Genomic DNA, 22,625 nt, shown 5'->3' with positions numbered 1-22,625 from the left:
TCCTGCTCTGTTAGGAAGAGTTTTCAGTGGGTACAGATTTTTTGTAAGTCCCAGAACGAGCATGGGCATGGAAAAGTTCTAGAGGTAAAAGAGATTCATAAAGAAAATATGTTCAGGCGAAAAGAGTCCCCTAAGGACAAAGCTCAAGAAGAGCAGAAAAAATGACCATTCATACAGGAAACTACTCCTTTTAAGAAAATTTTACAAAAATTTGGGGCACAGCCCATGGACTGAACAAGCATTAACTGATGTCCATACTATTGCTGATTTGGAAGATAGATTGGCAAAATATCTGTTGGTCTACAGCCCATCAACCCCAATAAAAAGAGACTCGGCTGAAATTTGGCTATTATGGAAAGCATGCAATGAGCATTCCTTTGCTTGGCTAGATGCCGAGAGGAAAACGCCGCACTGCCTGAGAAACTTGGTGTGTATCTGAACGAGAAACTAATAAATGGAAAATACTGGCCACTGGGGTCCAAAGCCAGTTAGACATTCTCAAAGATACCCTAAGAGAAGTTAAAATAAAAGAGGGGGGGTTATCTGAACAAATAGAGGAAAAAGATAAAATACAAAAAGAGAATCAGGTTTTACAGGGAATGATAAAGAAACTAACGTTAGAACAAGGTAGACCCCCTGCCAATCATAACCACTGTGAATCTATTATTAAGCATCTCAAAACAAAATTGGGGTTTGCCACCCACCAACTAGCAGCTGTGATGGCAGGAGAATGGGACCAAGCCCAATACGGTGAGATCCTCGAATGGGAGAGAGAATGGGACCCTAGTGAAGCTTGGAATGGAGATATACAGGATGAGCCCAGGGACTGGCACCTATTGAACAAAACCCTATTGTAGCAATACGACGAACTACAGTCACAACACCCGCAGAAGGAGGGGGAAAGTACAACTGTCCCTATATCAGCCGCTGACTTAAAAGCCATGGCTGATAGTTTGGGACCCCTAAAAAAGGACAGTTTCTCCAGATGGTGTTCTAATGCGTTTTTGCTCACAATAAGGGAAGAGCTGAATGCCATTGAAGTCCGCCGCTTGATGGGCATCTGTGCTGCTTCAGAGATTCAGGGGTCCAAATAGGATTAGAGTCGACGAGAACAATAGCATATTGACTTTAATGGGACTTTTTGGAGAGCAAATAGGCAGGCGCAATTTTATAGCACAAGCTGTAGCCACAACCCAAGAGCCCAATGAAGACCCCGAGAATTATTTAACCCGATGGGGTCTGATGCAAATAATGGCCGGCTTAACACCGTTGGGCAATGCCACCGCGCTGGATCCAGTGGCATTCAGCATACAATCCTTAAGAGACTGCGCTGCTTCCCTAACCCCCCACTACTCCGGGAGACTTGGAATTTGGCAAGAGGGTCGCCCAGCTACTCTAGGGGAACTAAGAGGCCTGGTCCAACAAATAACGACCCTTTCTGGATCCCAGCCCACTCTAAAAAAAGAAAAAGCTGCCTAAGTAGCTGCATTAGAACCAGTAGTTACATACACCAATGAGAGCAGAACAAAGGGAATTATGGGATCCCGAGGAGGATATACTAGAGGCTGCTCCCATGGATGGGGAAACTGGGGGTGGCGGCAAGGAGATCGGTTATACCCACACCTCCAGCAATATCAGACAGCCTCCTCCCAGCAATTAAAGGAGGGAGGTGGGCACATGGAAAATGAGGTTTGCCCAATAGCCTGGCAAACACTAATGCAGCATGGGGCAAACCAAGAACTGGTCCCTACCGGCAAAGCCACCGACGGGGGGACAGGGGGAGGGAGGAGAAAGGGGCAGCGACTTTAAAGGGCTGCTGTGGTAGCACTTTAGCGTCGGCTGCATACAAGCCAGTACTGGTGGTCACTTCTTACTGGTACGCCATACCGGCCTACTTTCATCCCCGTAAACTGGGCACAAGCAAACAATTTGCATTTTAATACAGCTAAATATAAACGTGTCAATCTAGGAACAAAGAATGTCGGCCACACTTACAGGATGTGAGACTCTCTCCTGGGAACCAGTGACTCTGAAAAAGATTTGAGGGTCAGGGTGGAGAATCAGCTGAACATGAACTCACATGAGCTGTGGCCAAAAGAGCTAATGTGATCCTGGGATGTGTAAACAGGGAAATCTCGAGTAGGAGCAGAGAGGTAATTTTATCTCTGTATTTGGCACTAGTGTGACTGCTCCTAGAATGCTGTGTCCAGTTCTGGTGTCCACAATTTAAGGACGGTGATAAATTGGAGAGAACTCAGAGAAGAGCCATGAGCATAATTAAAGGATTAGAAAACCTGCCTTATAGAGATAGGCTTCTCTTTCAGTCTGAGGGGTGACTTGATCACAGTGTATAAGTAGCTACAAGGGGAACAAATATTAATAATGGGCCTTCCATCTGGCAGAGACAGCTCTACCACAATCCCATGGCTGGAAGCTGATGCTAGGTAAATTCAGACTGGAAATTAGGCATGGTTTTTAAAGATGAGAGTAATTACCCAGTGGAGAATTTACAAAGGGTCATGGTGGATTCTCCATCATTGAATTTTTAAACCAAGATTGGATGTTTTTCTAAAAGCTCGGCTCTAGGCATTATTCTGGGGCAGTTCTCTGGCCTGTGTTATACAGGAGGTCAGACTAGATGATCACAATGGTCCCATCTGGCTTTGGAGTCTATGAACTCATTGTGATGGTGCCCCCCATAAGGCTTTATGGAAATATGCTTATGAATGTATATATATGACAGAGCTGGAATATGTTTTAGGTTACATATGCCATGTAACACATCTATGTAAAGGTCATGATCTACTGAATGTATTCATCCTATTTGTATGCATGTATCATTTTTGTATTTGAAGTTATGAATATTGGATGGGTGCTGGCTTGATTTTAACTATCCTAGTAGAGCATTGGGTCAGCTTCTTGAGAAAAGTGCAAATTAAATGCCCAATCAAAAACCACTTAAGCCAACAATTAACTTGAAGATGCCAATCCACATTGAAGCCTTCCCAGGAATGTGGCTTGGCTGGTAAAAACTGAGTCATGCATGGACTTGTGGCTTGCCCATGTGACTCCAAAACTCCATCTTGGAGCTGGACTTTGCATAGGAGTGAGGAGGGGGTCTCCACTCACAAGAGAAAGTCTATTTAAACCCCTGGGAGACCCCTCCATTTTGTCTTCAGCTGGCTAAAGAGAGAGCCTCTCCACCCCCAAGGATACCTGAAAGAAACTGGAACAAAGGACAGTAACTACAGGGGGTGTGAGTGATTGCTGGATCCAGACTAGAAGGAGACTAGTCTGTAAAAAGAAGCTTACTGGGTGAGGTTTTTATCTGTATTCAGTTTCTTAGACATAGACTTGCGTGTTCTATTTTATTTTGCTTGGTAATTCACTTTGTTCTGTCTGTTACTACTTGGAACCACTTAAATCCTACTTTCTATATTTAATAAAATCACTTTTTACTTATTAATTAACCCAGAGTATGTATTAATACCTGGGGGCAGGCAAATAAGTTTTATACAGGGTAAAATGGATTTATTTGGAGTTTGGACCCCATTGGGAGTTGGACATTTGAGTGTTAAAGACAGGAACACTTCTGTAAGTTGCTTTCAGTTGAGTCTGCAGCTTTGGAGCACGTGGTTCAGACCCTAGGTCTGGGTTTGCAGCAGGCTAGCGAGTCTGGCTCAAACCAGGCAGGGCACTGAAATCCTAAGCTGCCAAGGCAGGGAAAGCAGGAGCAGAAGTAGTCTTGACACATCAGTTGGCAGCCTCAAGGGGGTTTCTGTGATCCAACCCATCACACTCGTGTTGCACCAATTTAACTCAATTGTTTTTTGCACAAATTTTAGTGAAATCAGTGCAATTTTTGTGTTCAGACACGACCTCGATCTCCATCTCTCATCATCAGAACTGCAGATTCACCAGCTAATTCTCATCCAGGGCTCAGGTCCTGTGTGTATCTTCACAGGCTCTTATTCTAGTTGTTATGGTTCCTGGTTTTAAGCTTTCCAGTTATTTTTTCTTTTGTCAAGTGCCACAAAGATGATCAGTTGCTGGTTATTTTTGAAGCCCTGCAGACAGATTTTATTTTGAACTAGATCTCTTCTTACTGATTAACCAGCAAAATTCCCCTTCCACCTGCAATCTGACCAACCAGTGGCCAGTGACTTAATTTTTTAACCCCGATGGGCTCCAAGGATATTAGTAATATTGGTAATAACAGGACAATTGGGCAGTGATTTCATTCTAACTGCTTCACTGCTGCATGTCTGTACACTGGCCCCAGATGCACTGGGCTGTGAAATTTCCATTTCCCATCTGTAAGGGGTCGGACACACCAACCATAATGAGGGCAGCTGATGTTAGGTGTCTCTCTGAATGGCATAGGAAGTAAAGAAAGGGTTAATGAGATTTCCCTTGGATGTATCATTATTAGAGGTCCCTGCTGAGCTTTAATTAGCTCATTACAATACTAATTGCATTATGTTGGCATCTTCCTGGGCTGCTTCCTGTTACGTAAACCAACGCGGAATCCCTTGCCATTGTAACTGGATTATTTTACTGCACACATGATTGAAAATGGGAATTGCAAACCATGTTAGCGCCTGAGCGATGGACAGACTGGTTGAGATAAAATTAGAATGTATGCAAAGCTCCAGTCGCCCCCAGCCCCAAAGAGAACACGGTGTTATGGGTGAGACACTTAAAAAGCTGAGATTTAGATTGTCAGAATATATATATATTTTTTCCTGCCTTTCCACTACCTAGTTTAGGCCAAAATCCCATATGAGAGGTTGTTCTTGAGAGATTTCTGACCAATTGACAAAGATATAGGAAGTGCCAGAAATGCCCCAGGAAAGGCTGCTCCTAAGAAATCTCCAGCCTGAATTTTTACTACATTTGTCCAGCACCTTTTCCTTCCAGGGAAGGACAACGACAGGGAAATTTGCTCAGGTTTCTGCTTGCCGGTGGCTAACAGTGTCATCGTGAGACTAGCAAGGCAGCCTAAAAGGGGGGTTGATTAGCCCCCCAGCTAGAAAAAAGGATGAGGGCTTGGGACGTCTTTCTTTTTAAGAGAGGGCCAGCATCAGATTGTGTTCAACCACCCCAGCCTGCCTCCATGCTTCTGGACTAACAGATGTTTCTGCCTGGGGCTAGGCAGAGGATGATCCACATCAGCAGTGAAGGCAGTGTTGCTGGCAGAGCAGAGGGAGGGCCAAGCCACACTCCAGGACTTTCACTGTCCACGCGGTGAGTTACTGCATGGCAGCTGGTGCATGATAGATTCACACCCTGGCTTGCCACATGGGACCCTTGCCATGTAGACCAGCCCTCAGCCGCAGGACAAGCAGTTTGTGGTGGAAAAGGGGAGTCAGTGGAGGGGACAGTGCTGTGACCAGCATCCTGGAAAAGACTAAAATGTCTGAGCCACAGGAAAAACCAAAGCTTCCCCTGCCTGTTCTGGTGGTGCACAGTCTCATGTGGGCTCCATGGGAGCACCACCAAGATGGTCTTGCCTCTTCTGAGCACTCCTTATTGAGCTGTTCCCAGTGGAGCCACCTCACAGGGTTCATAGATGGATCAATTCCAAGGCCAGAAGGTACCACTGTGACCATCTAGTCTGACCTCCTGTATAACACAGGCCAGAGAACTGCTCCAAAACAATCCCTGTTTGAACTGGAGCAGATCTTCTAGAAGAACATCCCATCTGGATTTTAAAAACGGCCCATGATGGAGAATCCCCCACGACCCTTGGAGAAGCTCAGCTTGGTCTCTAGCACTAGGAAGAGAGCTCCTTGGATTGCAGTCATTCTCTGCAGCATGTCCCTGCCAGGCTGGGTTCCAGTTTAATGTGAAATGGCTCTTCAGACAGCCTCCTCTTCCCAGCAGATGCTTACTCTTCTTTGTCTATCCAGGCAGCTCACACCAGCCCCAGCGGGCAGGCAGCAACCGAGTGTGTGCTGTGCCACTGCATGCTTCCTATTCACTGCTGTGTCAGGGCCCTCTGTGAGCACTGGACCCCCATCCCTACCCCAAGGAACTTGCTCTCATCGGTGCATGCCGAAGTACAGAGTCGGACCCACAAGTGGTGTGGGAAGTAAAGCCCCCAGCCTGTTGTAATGCAAGACAGACAATTGCTTGGCTGCTCCTTCATATTTAATGAGCTCTTATTTTTCCAAAGAGCCTCATGTAAATGTAAAGGTCTTTTCCCATTGCCTTGCAACCTCTTGCCTGGAGGTGCTGTGTGGACTGGTGCAAAAACAATAACATCTCTGCCGCGTGGTGCTACTGACACTGACCTGGGACAATGCTATGAAGGAGGAATCCCTCCTTCCTCTGGGTCATACAAGCTTTGCTGTGCTGCCGGTTAGTCTGACCATGGCTCTTTCTGTTCACGGCTCGGCCATGAGCTGACTTGGATTTTCTCAAAGTCGTATTTTTAATTACTCTGGTGTGCAAGCAATGCGCAATCGGCAGGTCTTTTCTGAGCAGTTTGTTACAAGCATTGGGTGGTCAATTTTCAAGCTCTTCCACCTCTTCTTGGCAGTTCCTAGTCTCGCCAGCAGCCACCTGGAACTTCCTCACCCTTGTGCCCTCTCCCTTCCGGGCTAGTCCCAGGGGATAGGGATAGCTCAGTGGTTTGAGCATTGGCCTGCTAAACCCAGGGTTGTGAGTTCAGTTCTTGAGGGGGCCATTTAGGGATTTGGGGCAAAAATCTATCTGGGGATTGGTCCTGCCTTGAGCAGGGGGTTGGACTAGATGACCTCCTGAGGTCCCTTCCAACCCTGATATTCTATGATAAGCTCTCTACAGCTTCTCTCCTCTGTAAGTCCCTCTCTTCACTCCTTCCTTTACAGAACATCCCAGCCTGGGTCTCCCCAGCTGGGTCCAATCCCTAATTCCCTGTCTCTCCTCCAGGGGGCACACAAGGGGCTAACAGGGCTTCCCAGAGCCCTGTCACTGCCAGCGTGGGGTTCCTAGAACCCATCCCACCAGACATACACCAATTTCTGCACCCCTGGCTGATACCACTGCTGCTGCTGTTTGGCTGCCAAGTTGCCTCCGGTAGAAATCACTAGGTGATCAGTCATAAGAACACAGATGCTGATCCTAACACTGGAGATGTGGTGCTCCTCAAGAATAATTGACCCCACGAGCTGTCTGGCCAACTCTACACAGAGAGGTTATCAGTAGAGGTGTACTGTCTGCTTTACACATTATTTATGAAGGTTTCACCCCAACCAGGAGTTTGTTCATGGGAACAGAATATGGTGGAGCAAAATGGTGTGGAAAAATTTACCGTGGGATATGGGGGATTCTCCATCACTGGTCATTTTAAAATCAAGAATGGATGTTTTGCTAAAGATATGCTAAAGTTCAAACAAGGAATGTCTCTGGCCTGTGTTGTACAGAAGGTCAGATTAGATGATTACAGTGGTCCCTTCTGAATCTATTAATCTATTTAATGATGGAGGATGTAAGAACCAACCCCAATCTCAGTGCAACTCAGCCCTTTTCTTTGAGATCCAAAAGGTTTAACTGCGGTTTGTTATTCAATGTTTTGGCACATCTCTACACCTCCTGGCTAGTCTTGATTGAGAATCATAGGACTGGAAGGGATCTCGAGAGGTCCTCTAGTCCAGTCCCCTGCACTGAGGCAGAGCTAAGTATTATCTAGACCAGTGATTCACAGACCTCAGTGGTTCAGGAACCAAATTAGTGATCAACATTACCCCAAAGAGCCACAGTAGTGTGAGTTCATTGTTTCACTTACTATATATATATATATATATACACAAACGGGCTTCAGCTGCGGGGCAGGGGAGGTCTCAGGGCTTTAGCTTCGTGGGTTTGAAAATATTTACCGAACCTCTGCTCCTGACAACTCCGGCTGAATTTAAACCTTGTGTATTTATATATGTGTGTGTATATACACAAGCACGCACACACATTTACACACACACACACACACATATATTATTCGCACAGAAAATAACTAACCAAGTATTACTATTTTATCAACTACAATTGGTTAACAACATAGTAAAAGCATCCTGTTTGGTTAATAATTAAATCACACCGCGTTTTAATATCATGTGCTGCAAAGAACTGCAGGAGACACATTAAAGAACCACTTGCGGCTCACAAGCCACAGTCTGAGTATCACTGCTCTAGATCATCCCTGACAGGGGTTTGTCCAACCTGTTCTTAGAAACCTCCAGTGACAGAGAAACAGGAAGGACCATCACTGCAGGAATATGGACCTGAATAAAACTCAGCAGTGCCACAAATCAAATCAGAAAGTTTGTTCTCTTGATATTTCCAAATCAAAAAGAGCCAGACAAACTTTAACCCAGCATTCACATGTTTGGATGCACTCTGAGGCCTGGTCTACACTAAGAAGGGGGGTCGAACTAGGGTACGCAAATTCAGCTACGTGAATAGCGTAGCTGAATTCGAAGTACCCTAGTTCGACCTACTCACCCGTCCAGACGCGGCGGGGTCGAACTCCGCGGCTCCCCCATCGACTCTGCCACCGCCGTTTGCAGTGGTGGAGTACCGGAGTCGACCGCAGCGCTTCCGGAGTTCGAACTATCGCGTCTAGATCAGACGCGATAGTTCGAACTCCGAGAAGTCGAACTCACCGCGTCGACCCGGAAGGTAAGTGTAAACCTACCCTGAGATTCACATACTCACATCAATACAGCGTAAGCCCATTGGGACACAGGAAGAACATTGATCTCACCTCAACTCCTCCGTCAGGCTGGCCCAAATTTAGGAAACCATCCCTGCATGTCAGTGTTCAAAAAAGAACTAGATAAATTCATGGGGGATAGGCCCATCAATGGCTATTTGCCAGGATGGGCAGGGATGGTGTCCCTAGCCTCTGTTTGCCAGAAGCTGGGAATGGATGACAGGGAATGGATCACTTGATGATTAGCTGTTCTGTTCATTTCCTCTGGGGAACCTGGCATTGGCCACTGTCAGAAGACAGGATACTGGGCTAGATGGACCTTTCGTCTGACCCAGTATGGCCGTTCTTATGAAAGCACATAAGCACGTGCTTGAACACCATTGGAGTCAATAGCACTTTAGCATGTAAAGAAGCACATGTTTTTCTGAGTCAGGGTCCCTGAGTGCAGACCAAGGTACTCAGATCACGCCATATACAAGCAGAGATTGATTAGATTCCTCTTGTTCTCAATGGAGCTCTGCAGGATCCAGGCCCTTATTAGTAAGCACCACACGTACTCACAGACCAGGCAGAGGATAGTTCGGACTATTGATTACAGAAGCCCCCTGTACTTTTTGCATGAAGACACAAAGCCCATAGTATTCTAGCTCTGAGCAGCTCTTAAGCTAAATAAGCCCCAGAGAGCAGAAGCAGGCAGGCTTACTGTGTGCACTGGGTCATGTCAACCATACTATTAACTAACTTTCCTACCTCAACTTGGAGGAATTCAATTCAAGAAGAAACACCAAGCCCAGTATCAAACTGCTCTGAGTAAACAGTTCCAGCACCATTTTTCCCAAAGCTGCCATTGTCTCTGAGGCTGCCTTGGGCAGGTCACGCTGCTGGGAAAAGGGAAGTGAGTTTAGGAACTGTCAGGTGTTCTTAGCAGCTTGACAACTCTTAATAAGGCCCATCTGGTTGGGATGGTCCAGAGCTGGCAGGATTCCCTCTGGCCGGATGGCCAATGCCTTGGCCACGGTTTTATAATCAGTATTAATAAACACATCCGGGCAGTAATTGGCACAGTGAACTGGAGACTTCCCAGGTGGAGAGTCCCTGAGGAGTAGAAAAGAGAATTCCTTCAAAAGCACCATGGCCGAGTGACAGACACTGCAGTAAAACTGTAACCCCTGTCCATGTACTGGGGTAAAGCAACATTCTCAGGGGCAGTAGCACTTGTCCAGATACCTGAGGGGGAGAACAAAAGTCTCCCCCGTCTCTCTCTGATTTCTAAGTGAAATATTTCACTTACTAACACACTGCTCTGCCTCCACTTAGCTCCAGTGCGGCTCATTACTGATACAGTACGGCTGCCCAATCCCTGGGGGAGGACACTCCAAATCTAATTAATATTTGAGGCAAACGTTTATGTACATGCTTAACTTTACACATGCAAGTGTATAAAGAAAAGCATACGCAGGACTGGGCCTACAGGCCAACTTTTTATAGGTATCTAGGCACTTAAAGGTGCAGATAAATGCTGTTGAAAAGCCCACTAGGCATCCATTGGCATCTTTAGGTACCTAAATCCCTTTGACACTGTGGCCTTTCATGGGTTTTTCCTCATGTGTGAAAATAAATGTTTTGTAAATATCTCTTGCAGTCGAACAGCTGTTTCTGTATCAGCATGTGGTTATCTGGTCTCTCCACGTAGTAAAGACTGGCATCTTATTTTTGTACTAAGTATGAGCACTAGGAAGAATATTTTTAAGTATTTATTTTATTAAATCCTTGAATTAACAGGAGGAAGCTGGACCGAAGTTTTTCCAACTGTTTTTCTGGTTATATATCATCACTAATTTAAGGATTTTAAAAACATTTGGAAAGGCTGTATAAATAACTATTTTATCAGCGTGCTTAGCTCTGCCCATGCTTTCCCCAGATTTTCCACAAGTAGTGGATTAAAGAGAAATATGTGTGCTGCTTTTAAACCTTAGTTTTCATTCTCATAGGACTGCATAAGTCAGAGTCCTTGACGATGGCCCCAAACCTGCCAACACACGCATGCTTATCCTGACTCCACTGGAACACTTGCAAGTATGACATTAAGCACGTGAGTGCCACTGTTGGCAGGACCAAGGCCCTCACCTGAATTTCATGTTCATCAGCGACACGTCTCAGTCCTGCTGTTCATGATAAACGCCCTATTGACTTCAGTAGGAGCGTGATCATGCCCAAATGCATATGCATGTAGAAGGAGCAGAGTTAGGGCCTTATCCACAGTGGGCGTCTTTGTGTGGCCATCAGTGCATGTTGGGTAAGGCTCATTGAGAACAGTTGGGTTGACTGCTTAACTGGCACAGTAATGAGCATACATTCGTGTCAGTATAACTGTAGCTTTTTGTAAATGACAATACTAGCAGCAGGTCTTGAAGCGTAAAGAATTTGGCAGCGTAATTTCCTGGAGTTTTGTATCTGCTTGGAAGCAGTCATTCAGTGCTGGAAAAACTGGGGAGTGTAATGAATACAGAGTGATCTTGAGATGAATCAAGAGATCAGTATATAGAATCTGAACATACATAGAGAGAGAGAGTTAGGAATTTATTATGTTACTGCTTCTTCTTCTTTCGTATGGCTGGTGTAGAGCAGCAACTACAATTTCACCCCAAGTTGATCGAGCCAAATGACTACATCAGGAGTAGCAGAATTTATTGCAGTGATGCCTCCTTCATATTTATAAATTGGGCAGTAGGTAGTGATATGTTCAAAGGTCTGTCATGGGGAACCACACTTGCACGCTGGAGAGTACTTGATTTTCTATTTGTGCATTAGATATCCACATCTGTTGGTTTGAATTCAGTTCAGAGTTGACCAAGATGACCGTGGAAGGTCAGACCCAGGAACCTTCTGAGTAGGATCTGGCACAAGGTGCTTATTACACAGCAAAAACATCAAGTAGAATGATTCATCTATGTGGGCAGTACATAGTAGCCAAAGGAGACCCCAAGAAGGAAATGACATCAGTGAATCCACAGCATTCATTAAACTTAACAATGTATGAAAATCAAAGATCTACAGCACCAGAACAAAACTGAGCATTTTCAACGTAAACATAATCTCAGTGCTATCACAGGCTGCAAGCACTGGAGAATGACCAGAACATTAGACAGAAACCTTGGACTAGACGCCTTCGAAAATAAGTGCCTGCAAAGATTCGGGGCATTGCATGGAACGACTTCCTCGCCAACAAAGAGATCCAAGAAACCAACACTCAGCAGCTTGTCTCCACTAGAACTGGAAGGAAGCATTAGATATACTTGGGGCATTTACCCTGCAGGCCAACATACAGACTCTGACCTGAACCTGTCAAGTGGAAACCAACTGGTGTGAGGAAATGAGGGTGCCCAAGAGAAACCTGAAGAGGAACCCTTAGGCAGGGAGGGCAGAACAGTCGATCTCAACACCACAGAGCAAATGGAAGCAACAGCAAATGACAGAGAGGAATGGAAGAGAGAGTTTCAGCCCTGTGGACTGGTAACTATAACATCGACTGGTGGGACTGTGTGTGGTGTGACTGAATGCATATGCTAATTGCTGTATCTTCAATAAACGCGGAGTATTGCCTTTTCCCCTGAAAAAGATCGTGTGGGCTTCTTATAAGCATAACATGCTGACATTGGCACGGGAAGGATGTAACAATCCTCACAATCACACTCAAACTCACAAGCTTTGCTGCAGTTTTGGCAAGACCAAAATATCCAACCAACAGGCAGACTGTTACAGGTAAAGTCCATAATGTATTATTTCTGCTTAAAAATTCTGTGGTCCACGTTCAGGCTGTGCATCTGAGCATGGGTAGGGGGGGAGGGCAATGCGAGTGTCAGAGTGGTTGTGTTTAGACACAACAAATCCTGCATCTTGATGCCCTTGCAGTCCCTTCTAACTCTGTGGAAGCCAGGGGGTGTTTTCATTTGGAGGAGAGAAGCCTATGAAAGCGTTTGGGTCCTATGCCTGGATGGTCAGGCGTGGGAATTGCAGATGGCCTGGCTGCTCATGTTGCTTTAGCTGGCGATTACTTTTATAAGGCTGCAGCGAAGCTTGTAAGCTTGAGTGCGATTGTGGGGATTGTTATATCCTTCCCATGCCAATATCAGCATGTTATGCTTATAAGCGGCTGCGCTGACAGCCAGCGTCCTGGAAAAATTGGATCATAAGTTCATGATGTTTGATGTGAAGGATTTTTCCTGTTTTTTAAACAAAACAGTGGAGTGTTTCTCTCCACCCAGCCTCCCCAGCAGCCCTTCTATGGTCCTGCACACCAGCCAGTCCCCCTCTCTGTCCCCCTGGATTCCTAAAATGCCACCCCTTGTGTTACCTTCCCTATGCTCCACCTCACTCCCTGCAACCTCTATGTGCCCTTGAAACCCAGCCTGTCCACCCAGTCTGCGGAACCCCTTCTCTCTGTCCCACTCCTCTGCCACCCCCTTTCTGCATTCTGCCTCTTGCGCCGCTTGGGAGCCCTGAGATCACTTATGAAGTGTGAGAGCTGGTGATAGGAGGGGCATGGGGCACACCGCCGGCGGGGCTGGGATGAAGATGATGGGCAAGATTGGAAGCAGAAAGTAATGGGGTGAAGCAAAGTGGGACACAAACTCCAGCTGTCTCTCCAGACTCTAGTTGGAGCAGGCAGCCCTGGTCCTGGGGGTGTGAAAAGGGCCTTTGAATGGGCTAGGAAACCTCTGTGCAGGGAATTGCACAAATCTTCACTGCTTAATGATTGGCAGAATTCAGACTAGCAGAGCAAACCTGCTCCAGTGGTGTTTTCTGGGCTATGGACACTCTCTATGCAGATAAAAGGAAGGAGGTTTTGCTTTAGACAGAGAGATGTGGGAGTATTTCAGCTACTGCTGATAGTTTAAGCAAGGACCAGTATGCATGTGTTTGCACATCTAGAGGGATCAGATCCCCTTGCCCTGTGTAATTATACAGATGCGCTTTGGGGAAGTGGGGCAGCATAAACACATCTATGTTGCCTGCTAGAGAAAACCCTAATCACTTGTAATGGCCTGTTTTGCCTACAGCCATAACTTTCTCTCTGTTACACATATGTAAGTGTGTTCAGACACTAGTGCCTTCAAAGAAGATGAGCAATTCTCATTCTCTCCACATCGAATGTCTACAGGGCACAGCCAGAGGGGCCTTGGGTGGTTTATGATAAAGCAGAACACTGGAAAATTCACAAATCAACTGTGTGCAGGGCATCAACATTGGTCTCCCTCCTGCATCCGTGAGCTAACTGGTACCTGGAACTAGCCGATAGCCCCTTACTAGCTACACAAATGTGCCGGGCCCAAGCTATGCCCCACTCATGCCCCAAGACATGCCCCACAGGTAGGGTGTTGGGGCTCAAGCTATGCCATTTACTTCTCCCCACTCCCCATTCCCCACCCTGCAGCTGAGCTGCATTAGCAGGAGACTTGTGAAAGGGTTCTCGGGTCGGGAAATACCGCTCTGCTTTCGAGCCACATTCCCAGCATTACACAGCAGCTGTTTATTTTTTACCCAGGTTTGTATGTGCACCCCTTGCCCCGCCTCCTTGTCTAAAGGGCAGAAATCAGCTGCCAGGCTATTTTAGGCGAACCTGACGAAAAAAGTCAACTCTGAACTGTGGTGGCTATATTTAGCCGGAACCTCTCCGTACGGGATTCAGACTCTATTTGGAAACCCTGTGCCTTGGTGCGCAGCCAAATGTTTCCTTGTTATAAAGTCATCCCTCAGCATATGGCAAATGTTTCTTGTCCCTTGCTGTGTTTTATGAGTAGCCGTGGCTGCTGAGCTAGCCCAGGCAGCCCAACAGCAGGGATTTTGATGCTGAAACTGGCTGGCAGCAGACAGTGATTCACCACTGAGACCCGGAGAGCCTTTCATAAAAACAGCTTTTTTTTTAAAGCCATTGAGTCTGGTAACTGCCTTTCCCGCTTGCTTCCATCTGTCAATTGACAGACGCAGCCATGCCCAGTAACTCCACAAAGAACAGTCTTCCTCTAGATAGTGACTGATTTCCCATGTCTCTCCTTTTGTAGGAATCAATCAGAGACCAAGTGGCAGTGAGGGAAGATTGTGCCCTCACTGAGGGATCGGAGAAGCTCCTTCCTAGGTCCATCTCACTCAGACTGTAAGGCCAGCAGGGACCATCATGATCATCTAGTCTGACCTGCTGCACATTGCAGGCCACAGAACCGCACCCACCCACTCCTGTAATAGACCCTTAACCTCTGGCTGAGTTACTGAAGTCCTCAAATCATGGTTTAAACTAAGACTCCAAGTTACAGAGAATCCACCATTTATGCGTGTTTCAACCTGCAAGTGACCCGTCCCCCATGCTGCAGAGGAAGACGAAAGGGTCTTGGCCAATCTGTCCCAGGGGAAAATTCCTTCCTGACCCTAAATATGGCAATCAATTAGACCGTGAGCATGTGACCAAGACCCACCAGCCAGACACCTGGGAAAGAATTCTTTATAGTAACTCAGAACCCTTCCCATCTAGTGCCTCATCACTGGCCACTGGGGCTATTTGCTGCTAGCAGTCACAGATTAGCTACATGCCATTGTAGGCAGTCTCATCATCCCATCCCTCCATAAACTTTTCACATGAAGCAGGATTAAAATCTCTCTCTTTCACATTTCAGTGCCTAAACTGAGTCCCGAGATTTGACACAATTACCATTTGGAGGACAGTTTAATTTCCAGTGACATTGCTGGGATACAATCAGCACTAACTGTGAGAGAAAACAATTAAAAATCATTCATTTTTTAAATACGGCCTGGCTGCCTGACTTCCATTTCCCTCCCTGTTGCTAACTAGTCACCACCACAAGCTGAAAACTGTTATGTTCATGACATACAAACAGAGACATTGAATAAAAACATTAAAATGCTCTAGCTAAAAAATTGCAATGTAATACTATTTTATTTCTTAGAATTCAGAACCTAACACACAAGAACCCCAAAACAGAGCAAGACAAAGCAGGCTGCTCCTGAAAACACAGAGGCACTGCTCACTGTACCTTATTCTTGGCTGGCTCACTGCAGACTGATTGTGGCTAGACTCAGATCCCACACCCCCCTACAGATCTGCCTGGCCTGCAAGCAGGACCTGGAAAAATATCTTGAGCATTTCAAGTGATAGTTTACAATTTTAATACCGTTTCCAATACACCCCCAAAACCACAGCACACATGCACACCACAAACTGAAAACCGCACGCATTGCCACCACGTCTCAGACCGGCCATTTCAAAAGTGTTGCAATTAAACAGAAAAAGCTTCCCCCTTTAATCATTGTACATACCGCCAGCCTTCCTCCCCAGCTCTGCTCCTCACACAGACCCCCACTGTCCTTGCTCCTGAACCCTGCTACCAGTCCCCCCAGGTAGCTGCAATCCTGATCCAGGGGCTGCATTTCTTTGGCTGGCTGTTCTGAATGCAGGCTCCTTCTGTGGGTGACCTTACTCACTGTGAGTAGCCCCTTCCTCTCTGAGTAGTCCCTTTTATTTCACTGGGGCTGCTTGTGAAGCAAGGTGCCACTGCTATGCAATGTGAGTAAGGGCGGCAGAAGCTGGCCCATAGCCAGCAGGCCAGCCCTTGTCCATAGAATTCTCTCCCTCCCGCTGCAGTGCCTTGTTTCCTTGCCCAGGTTCCTTGGGGTGGGGATGGGGGTGAATGGGGCTCCCCACCAGGAGCCTGTGGCCCTGCAAGGGGTCATTGGAGAGGGGCTCCACTATGGCAAACCATGGACGGCTCAGAGGGACTGTGACCCCACTGCACTGCTGAGATCCCAGCTGTGTTTGACAGCCATCTGGCTGTGTCTTTCTGTTGGGACATGGGGGTAGGGGAGCAGGCAGAGAGGGAGAAGCTTGGTTGACACATACAGCTGGATCTCAGCAATGCAGGTGGTTTCTCTGGCTGACCAATCTCCAGATTTTTGCTGGCGAGTTCTCATCTAATGAAGCCCAGCAGGACTGAGGCTGGGGCTATCGCTGTTGATGCTTATCGGGCTGACAGAATCTTGGGGCAGGCAGTCGCGTCTTTTGCTCTTTGCACAGCAATTCTATCTGATGTACCCACCTAGGCACGGCTGGGTCCCAAGTAATCATGTTTGCTAGCTACACAAACGCGCCGGGCCCAAGCTATGCCCACTCACTGCTCTGCCTGGCTTCTGGTGGCTTCCAAAGAGAACACGGTGAGCCTCGCAAGAGGGCTCGCACTTCCAGGGAGTGCAGTGGGAAGATAGATAACTAGAGTCCAAGGCCGTCAGAACAGCCAGTCAAGCCAACACAGACCCCCAGCTCAGTAAGGCAGCTTGGGAGGTGCAGAGCGTGGGATGGGACAGTCGGGGAGCCAAGGTGCGTGTGGCTCAGGGATCAGGGCTCCATGCTGTCTCTCCACCCTGCTGCCTCCTCAACTCCCCTATGGCATCCCCCCGCCCTAGCCCCTCTGGCCCTTGCTCTGTTACATTTCTACTTTATAAGGGAGCTGGTGTGAGATCCGAAAAGACATTGCCACAGCAGGGATCCAAGAGGAGGAGCACTAGCGTGTGCACACTCCCTCCCCCTTCCACTACTTTTCCCATTCTCCCCTGTCCTGCTTTCTACTCCTGGAGTCATGCCAGCTGTGCTGTGTCTGGCCTGCCCAGGGAAACTGGCCAATTCCCCTTGGTCCCCTGCTCAGGAAAAGAGTCATCTGCCTGAAAAGCAAAGCCAACCGTACCAAAGCCACTTCATTTTGCCTGTAAAAAGCCAATGACTGTGATTAGCTCCTGGAGGGTGAAGCAAACAGACCAGGAAAGGGAAGACTAGAAAGGTGCTGTGCCACAGATGCTGGGGGAAGACAGAGGAGATTGTGGGGAACAGGAGAAAACCCCCAGAGCAGGAGGCAGAAGTTTTGGTAGACTTGTCCTGTGTGAGTTGGGACTGCACAAGACACAGGAGAAGGACTGGCCCCTACCCCAAGGAGCTTCCAGAAATAGGCAAAAAACAGCCCCTACCATGCTCTCTGGCACTGGGAAGGTTGGCAGCCCTTTCTTTAGAAGCCAAGCATTGTGTCCCTCACAGAATTAGCAGACAGGAGTGCTGATATTTTGTTTCCTGTTCTTATTCTGTGTTTCCTTTTGCCACATTTAAGCTTCTGTAACAACTAGTAATGTTATTAGTAAAGCCCATGTTCAAAGGGCTTTTTGTATACATTTACACACATCCTCACACCATCCTGGCAAGGGAAGATGGGGAAACTGAGGCAGGGACATTACAGGCCAGAATTTCAAAAGAGCTCTGCACCCATTTAGGGACCTGTGTGATGAGCCCAGGCTTTCAAGAGTGCTCAGCCCCCCACAGCTCCCATTGTTGTCATGCTGAGCACCCACTGAGTGACTCACCCAAGGCCAGGCACTATCAGTATCAAAGTCAGGATGTGAACCCAGGGCTCTTGACTTCCAGTCTCATCTCCTAATCATTAGGCCTCACTGCCGCTATTGCAAAACATTTCTTAGGTGTAATTGGAAGAATAATATGGGTCTATATTGTGTTAAAAGTCTTAAAAACTATTATTACAAATGTATTTCAGAGGGTACCCATGGGAAGGGAGCGTTTTGCAGCACACAGAATTCTGTCCAGAAAATTGGACTCCCATTTCACGTTAAGGGAGAGGAAAGACAGAGAAGAAGGAAAAGCTTGAACCTGAAATTCTTCAGTGGCAGGAGGGTTAGGCCTGGCTCCTATAAAGCAGTGTTTCTCACCAATTGCAGTGGGGTGATATGCAGCATGTGTATGGTTACTAATAATAAATAGCCCATGGGTATTGTACCTCACACAGATACAAATACAGCTGGGGAAGTCTCTGTAAACCCACTGAAAAGCTTTTGTTTAATTTATAGGGCTTGAGCTATTTTTAGCCTGATGCTCCTTAGGACTTTATCTGCCACTGCTGCTGCAAAGGGAACAGCTGGGGGTAATTTAATTATGTGTGTGTAAAGCAGGTTCTGGCACTTCCAGCTACCTTGTGAACTACTTCACCGGGGGAAGGAACCAACAAAATAGAGATACAGAAGGAAGAAGCTAAAGCAAGGTAGACTGGATAAGAGTTCAAGCCAATAGTATAAAGTGGTGTATGTGCTTACCTGACCATTTTCCTTCTCTGGGTAATAAGCTCTATAGCCCCATTGCACTGGGTCTTCAGTCCACTTGCAGTTTGGAGCAGAACCAGACCTGTCAGTCACTTGCAGGAAGGGGTGAGGCCCAGACCCTGAATTCCCAGCCAGTCAGAGAGAACTTCCACAGCAAATGGCATATCCTGCATGGACCATCAGGGAATGAGCTTCCAAAATGACTCTAGGCAGGCAGTTATGGAATAAAATCCTCAGTGCTCCTGAACTGAACTAAAAGCTGCCCTGGGGCCCAGCCAATCTGCCCATTGTGGACTGCATCTGGGAACCTTATTACTCAGAGAAAGGAAATGCTAAGGTAAACTTGGATACTTTTTCCTGTTCTCTCTCACACTAAGAGCCACTGCTCCATGACAGTGGATTTTAATAGCATTGTGTATCCAGGGAGGTGGAAAACTCTACAACGATATAGAGATGAACTCCACGCTCTGTTCCTTGGGATCACAGATTAGAGCACTTGCCTCCCAAAGAGAATGGCCGTGAAGGACTGGGTGTTCAGTTCGGGGGATCAGTGACCATGTGGCCACTTCATAGAGGCATTTGCTTTATCGGCCCGTGAAGCAGGCACTACTGCCCTCAGCCTGGATGCATTCTGATGGAGGTCCCTCTCTTTTTCCAGGGTAGGACTCCACCCTGTGCTCCTTGAAGGGGTGGACTTGCAGACTTCCTGCCCCTTTGATGCTGGGTGGCAAAACATGAAGAGAGGGGTTGATTTGTGGGACGGGCTGGTGCACTGAATATTAGTCTGGGGGCTGGGTCCATGGAGCCACTTTGTCCCCAAGAAGAGTGTAGTTCTGTGTTCCCAAAGAGAGGATACTCCCAGCCCAGTGCTCTCTGGGAGGCCTAGGGACAAAGTTAATAGAGAGCAGGGCACAGACAGCTCTGTCAAGGGCTTGATCCAGCAAAGCACAACTACCCCATTGTCCTACTGCCTTTAATGAGGCTATTCATATGGCTTATCTTAATCACATGATTAAGTGCTTTGCTGGATTGAGGCTGGAGGCCTCAGCAACTGCAGGGCTGAAGCCCAGTTCTCCATCTATAAAATGGGGGTTACTGAGGGTATAATTCCTTGATTGATAAGTTGTCAGATGACCAGGTTCAATTAGTTTATTAATTAAAGACAGATGAGTGCAATACAGATTGGGAATGTATTAGCCTATCTAGCGAGCAGGTTTGCAGAGGTTATGCTGTTATTCTGTTTCACATTATGAGCTCAGTTTTGCAGATTCAAAGACCAGATGGGACCATTGTGATCAACTAGCCTGACCCCCTGTATAACACAGGCCAGAGACCTGCCCCACAATCGTTCCTAGAGCAGAGCTTTAGAAACAAACATCTAGTCTTGATTTAAAAATTATCCATGATGGGGAATCCACCAAGACCTTGCTAAATTGTTCCAATGATTAATTACTCTCACGGTTAAAAATATACACCTTATTTCCAGTCTGAATTTGTCTGGCTTCAGCTTCCAGCCATTGGGTTGTGTTAGATGTTTCTCTGCTAAACTGAAGAGCCCATTAGCAAATATTTGTTCCCCATGTAGGTACTTATAGACTAATCAAGTCACCCCTTAACCTTCTCTTTGTTAAGCTAAATAGATAGACTCAAGGAGCTCAACCATGATGAAGGCAGGTTTTCTAATCCTTTAGTCATTCTCATGGCACTTCTTTGAACCCTCTCCAATTTATCAACATTCTTCTTAAATTGTGGACACCAGAACTGGACACAGCAATGGTCACCCTAGTGCCAAGTACAGAGGTAAAATACCCTCTCTACTCCTACTTGAGAGTCCCCTGGTTATGTACCCTGGGATTACATTCATTCTTTTGGCCACAACATCACACTGGGGACTCACATTCAGCTGGTTATGTACTGTGATGGGGCAAGGCCAGATGGCTACAGTAAAGTAGTGAGGAACAGGTATAAACAAATCCCTGGTACCATGGTAACCAAATGGCAGTTGCTCCAGGTTAATCAAGACACCTGGGGCCAATTAAGATCCTTCTAGAAGGCAGTGGAGATAGCTACATTGATTGGGACACCTGAAGCCAGTCAAGGGCTGGCTGGAACTAATTAAAAGCCTCCCAGTTAGTCAGTGAGGTGCGCATGTGAGGGGCTGGGAGCAAGAGGTGCAAGGAGCTGAGAGGGTGTGCTGCTGCTGGAGGACTGAGGAGTACAAGCATTATCAGACACCAGGAGGCAGGTCCTGTGGTGAGGATAAAAAAGGTGTTTGGAGGAGGCCCTAGGGAAGTATCCCAGGGAGTTGTAGCTGTTATGCAGCTGTTCCAGGAGGCACTATAGACAGCTGCAATCCACAGGGCCCTGGGCTGGAACCCGGAGTAGAGGGTGGGCCCAGGTTCCCCCTAAACCTCCCAACTCAGACACAGGAGGAGTTGACCTAGACTGTGAGTTCCACCAGAGGGGAAGATCACTGAGGTGAGCAAATCCACCAATAAGCGCAGGACCCACCAAGGTAGAGGAGGAACTTTGTCACAGTGCCATGTTCATTTTATATCTTTCCTAGTTTTTTAATTAAAATGGTGTGCAGTACCAAGTCAAACGCCTTACAGAAGTCTAAGTATACTACATCAACACTATTACTTTTATCAACCAAACATTTTTAATTTCATTTTTTAAAAAAGATATTAAGTTAGTTTGACAGGACCTATTTTCCATAAGCCCATATTGATTTGCATTAATTATATTCCCTTCCTTTAGTTCTTTATTAATTGAATCCTATATCAGTCACTCTATTATCTTGCCTGGGATTGATGTCAGGCTGACAGGTCTATAATTACCTGGGTCATCCCATTTACTCTTTTTTTTTTTTTTTTTTAAATCACACAACAGTAGCTTTCTTCTAGTCTTCTGGAACTTTCCCAGTACTCCAAGGCTTGCTGAAAATCAGCATTAATGGTCCAGTAAGCTCCTGAGCCAGCTCTTTTAAAACTCTTGGATTCAAGTTATCTGGACTTGCTGATTTAAAAATGTTTAACTTTAGTAGCTTCTGTTTAACATCCTCCAAAGATACTCATGGAATGGAAAGTATTATCATCACCATATGATAAGACTACAGTATCTGTTTTCCCCCCAAATACAGAACAGAAATATTTATTGAACATTTCTGCCTTTTTGGTTTTAATATTGATAATTCTACCATTTTTATTTATTAATGGACCAATACCATTGTCAGGATTCTTTTTGTTCCTAATATATTTAAAAACCTCCTTCTTGTTGTCCTTAACTCTGCTGGCCATAGATTTTTCCTTGTCTCTTGGCTTCCCTTATCAATTTTCTATCATTTCTAACTTCTGATTTATATTTATTACTATTAACTTTCCCTTTCTTCCATTTGTTATGTATTTTACAACTATCTTCACTTCCACTCTAAACCAGGTTGGTTTTTTGCACTGACTTCTTCCTCACTTGTGAGATTGTGGCCTGTGACAGGGTCTGCTTACCCTGCACTAGCTTAGACAGGGTTACGCCCATGGTATTGACAGCGGAATGCCCGCCTCCCTGGCCAGACTTGGCATGCTCCAAGTGCTGTAGTAGTATAAAGGGAAGGAGACCAGCTCATTCTGGGTGGGAGGCTGCAGGGGAAGGACCTGCCTAGGAAGCTCCTGCAGAGGGCTAGCCACAGCCTCTGACTGCACCGGGAATCGAAGCTGTCCATGGCCCACCTGCACCCCAGCGACTGGAGGAAACCCTGGAGATGACTGGCCCTGCTGAA

At 46.5% G+C, this 22,625-nt stretch overlaps 1 protein-coding gene across 1 annotated transcript in view; it reads right to left on the bottom strand.

The window, feature by feature from the left end:
• The window catches only part of DGKG (diacylglycerol kinase gamma), a 184,938-nt gene extending 165,976 nt beyond the window's left edge, over positions 1–18,962 (bottom strand). The window contains exon 1 of the mRNA XM_045029040.1: positions 18,845–18,962. The gene's annotated coding sequence lies outside the window, so the exon portion shown is untranslated. The remainder of the gene's footprint in view (positions 1–18,844) is intronic.
• Positions 18,963–22,625: the final 3,663 nt, after the last annotated feature.

This window comes from Mauremys mutica, chromosome 9 (assembly GCF_020497125.1).
Source record: "Mauremys mutica isolate MM-2020 ecotype Southern chromosome 9, ASM2049712v1, whole genome shotgun sequence".
NCBI classification, from domain to species: Eukaryota; Metazoa; Chordata; order Testudines; family Geoemydidae; genus Mauremys; species Mauremys mutica.
The sequence above is the reverse complement of the archived record's forward strand: the minus strand, read 5'-3'. Positions and strand labels throughout refer to the sequence as shown.